Consider the following 4,013-nt stretch of genomic DNA (forward strand, 5'->3'; position numbering starts at 1 on the left):
ACAGCCCACATTCAGAGCCACGACATGAACTCTTCCGTTCCTAACATCCTCAGAGCCCACTTCATTCACAGGAAGCTCTGGGGACTGTCAGAAAAAACATCCAACGCCTAGACTTAAGGCAGAGAAGGTGCACGGCACATCCTTTTTTTATCATAGCAGGTAAAAGACCATCTGAGGGTCATCTAGAACTGTGCCATCCTGTTCAATAGGCCTGTGTGGCTATTGAGCTTCCAAAATGTGGCTGGTCTGAACTGAGACGTGCTGTTAGCGGAAACTCTATACTGGATTTCAAAGACTTAGTATGGAAAAAAATTGTAACATATCTGATTAAGAATGTTATGCTGATGACATGTTGAAGTGAGAATATTTTGAATATATTGGGAGAAATAAGACATATTATTAAAATTAATTTCACCTGTTTCTTTTTCCTTTTTTTAAATGTGGCTATTAGAAAATTTAACATTCCAGTGTGACTTGCATTATATTTCTACTGGAAACACTGATGCAATGGAATGTACCTGGCGCATCTCATTGTTTCCTACTGACCGAAAGTCTCAGACTTAGAATGACATCACTTGTTAATCTGTATATGTTTGTCCAGTAAAGATGCAGATCATTTCTGTTGACTGGAACAGAAAACCCCTAAGATTTAGGGCCTGTCTATTCATCAGTTTCATATCTAACCAAGCAAATGTATTTGAATATATTGTTATTTTGCCTATAAATAGCTTCTCACATGTTCTTTGTACTGGTCATAACATCTTACTGGTCCCTTAATTAGTTGAGTTTTCAAAAATTCTTGATATTATGTTCATTTTATATTTGTCTGAGATTTGTGACTTTTACCTTTTAGAACAGCACCAATAGAAACAGAATGCAAGCTACACATGTAATTTAAAATTTTCTAGTAGTCACATTAAGGAGTAAAATTAGGGGTGCCTGGCTGGCTCAGTGGGTAGAGCATGTGACTCTTAATCTCAGCGTTGTGAGTTCAAGCCCCATGTTGGGCATGGAGCCTACTTAAAATAAAAAAAAATTTTTTTTTTTAATTTTTGTAAGTAAAATTGATTTTAAAAGTGTATATCATCTAACTCGATATGCCCCAAATATTGTCATCTCTATATGTACTCAAGATTTAAACATTATGAATGAGGGGCACCTGGGTGGCTCAGTTGGTTAAGCATCCGACTTCAGCTCAGGTCATGATTTCATGTCTTGTGGGTTCAAGCCCCGTGACCGGCTCTGGGCTGACAGCTCAGAGCCTGCAGCCTGCTTCGGATTCTGTGTCTTTCCCTCTCTCTGTCCTTCCCCTGCTCACACTGTGTCTCTCTGTCTCTCAAAAAATGAATAAATGTTTTTAAAAACTTTTAAAAAACATTTGGAATGAAATGTGTTACATTCTTTTTGCATTCTCCAAAATCTTGCATGTCTCAGTTTGGACTGGCTACATGTCAAGCTCTGTAACAGTCACTCACGGTGAGTGGCTGCCATATTAAACAGTGCAGGTTGTGACTCTCTCCTTAGAAATAAAGGAATATGACCAAGAAATGAAGGCAGCTCAAGACCTCTAGAGTTCATGTGTGAGCCGGAAGGCAGTTGTTTCCATAAAGACAACATAGGTCCAGGGGGAGCAGGAACAGACCTGAAACTATATTCCAGTCCTCAGAAAATTCTCATCTCACCTTTGGATGCCTCCTCCCACTCTGCCCATGGGCTGCATGGCCCGGAGCAAATCGCCTCCATTCTCTGGTGCTCGGTTTCCTCATTTGTAAAATGAAGGGGTTGAACTTGAAGATCTCCAAGGTCCCTTCCGTCATTGATGTGCCATCATTCTCTGAATGTCCTTGGGTGGTGCATTCGGGGGAAGGCAGCTGTTGGACGTTTTCATGTACTTTTGAGAGCCTTCCTTCTGTTCTTAGGTTTGCATTGCACAGTCTCTGTAATATGTGGTGTTGAGAGCCTGGCAACCAGATCTCGCGCTGTCTGCGTAACCAAGAAGTGGCTGCTTCCTTTGGGCAGGTGGCGGGGAGGGGACAAGAATTAAGACATGTAGGATTTGAGGTCCACATGCAGCCAATTATCTTCCTCTTTGAGCTAAAAGTGTATTTTGTGGGGTGGAGGGGACCTCTGGCTTCGTGGAGTTCTACAGTTAATCTTAAGCAAGAGAAGATAAAGGAAGTTAATTCCCTTCTGAGGATCCCTGAGAGATGTGAAGGAAATTAGAAGCCAGACTATAACAAAGAAAAAAGAGAAACTGCATACTGATGGCTCACTTAAGGAGCTGTAACTAAGGCTCCATTTCTGTAGGTAAAAGTCACTGGAGCCTTAGATTAAGACAAGGGATTAGTCTGTGGACGTTCCTTTTAAATAAATCAACAAGGGAGAACGAAAATGGATGTGCCTTCCACAACGCAGCAAAATGTATGTCCTGCGGGGACCGCACAACTAAAGAGCAAAGAGAGCTTCCCCACTGTAAGCTGAGACTGGCCCCGATGCAGGACAGAGAGACACAGAAGACAGAGGCCACTGCAGGTTGGTAGCTGGCAGCATTAATAAGCAAAGGGAACTTACATTTAAGGAGTGTCTTGGGTAACAGCACGAAGAGTGGATTCCCACACCTGCCGCCAACGTTTCCGAGTTTATAGAGAGGCTTTAACTAGGTTCAGCCACGTATGCCTGCAGGTGTCCTCAACAGCACAGCACTATCTCAAGGTTATGTCCTTGGAGCATCCTCTGGGAGTGGATAAAGGAGCCCGCACTCTAAGAACGGGGAGGGAGGGAGGAGCCTCTGATGGCCAGGGTCCAGCTCCCAGGTCAAATGGAGGTCATGTCCTCCCAAAGACCTCTCGCAACAAGGGGAGTAGAAAATCACTCAGTAGCAGGATCTGTGATCCTGTGCTAGATATGCTAGAGAGGTCCCAAAATACCTCCTCCACCACTGCCTAAATTCCCACCATTCGGGGTGCATTAATCATTCCTTTGTGTCCTGGGGCGTCTGAGTGGCTCAATTGGTTAAGTGTCTGACTTCGGCTCAGGTCATGATCTCCGGGTTCAGGAGTTCGTGCGCCGCTTTGGGCTCTGTGTTGACAGCTCAGAGCCTGGAGCCTGCTTCGGATTCCGTGTCTCCCCACCCCCACCCCCACCCCTCTCTCTCTCTCTCTCTCTCTCTCTCTCTCTGTCTGTCTCTGCGGCTCCTCCACTGACACAAGCGAGCGCATGCGCACTGTCTTTCAAAAAAATAAACATTGAAAAAAATTTAAAAAAATTGCTTTGTGTCTCGAAGGACAGTCTAATTTTAGGAGTTGTCTATGACAGTGCATACAATTCTGGGGGCACAGGTGTCCTCAGTCTTCTCAGTTGCCGCAGGGAGGCAGAGGGCAGCGGATGCGGCTCAGGCTTCCCGGGAGATAGGAAGGAGCCACAGCAAGACGTGCCTGCAGCAAACAGCTTTCTCCCTGATGCTGCAGGACATGGGGCCCTGCCTTCCCTGGAGCTTGAGGATATTCGTGATGCCCCCTCCCCGCCATCCAATGCCCTCCACGTCTTCCGGGGTCTGGTCCTACCTCTCCGCGCCCATAGCTTGCTCTCTGCCTCCACGCACACACCTTGGTGTCCCCAGGCTCGCCTTCCACATTCCACTCCCCGGCTGTCTGTTCCATGCTTTCCCCTTCACCCCGCCTACTCTCCCCCTTCAATCCAGGCTCCAGCTCGGCTTGGCCAGCCCGCATGTCTGATTTGGGGAAGGTCAGTTAATTCCTCTAAAGGACTTCTTCAATGTCAAGACGGAGAAACTAGCATCAGCCCAGTTAACCTCATAAAGTGAGTTTGACGGTTCCCAACTGTGAAAATGGTTTGAAATCTCAAAACGTCACACAAATGGCAAGGGTTACCATAACCCTGATGTTAAAGGAGCAGCAAACACAGGCACAGAGGGAATCTTGAGTTTTTAAAGTCCGTTGTATTGTCTTCGAAGGAATTTCATCCGCGGGATTGCTAACAATGTAAAGGTGCGC

The 4,013-nt window shown here is 45.8% G+C and overlaps 1 non-coding gene across 1 annotated transcript; it reads left to right on the forward strand.

Moving 5' to 3' along the window:
• Positions 1–937: 937 nt before the first annotated feature.
• On the forward strand, positions 938–1,010 carry TRNAK-CUU. The gene has a single exon. It is a non-coding gene; the product is annotated as a tRNA-Lys (tRNA).
• Positions 1,011–4,013: the final 3,003 nt, after the last annotated feature.

Source organism: Hyaena hyaena, unplaced genomic scaffold (assembly GCF_003009895.1).
Source record: "Hyaena hyaena isolate Hyena2069 unplaced genomic scaffold, ASM300989v1 scaffold_79, whole genome shotgun sequence".
Lineage (NCBI taxonomy): Eukaryota > Metazoa > Chordata > Mammalia > Carnivora > Hyaenidae > Hyaena > Hyaena hyaena.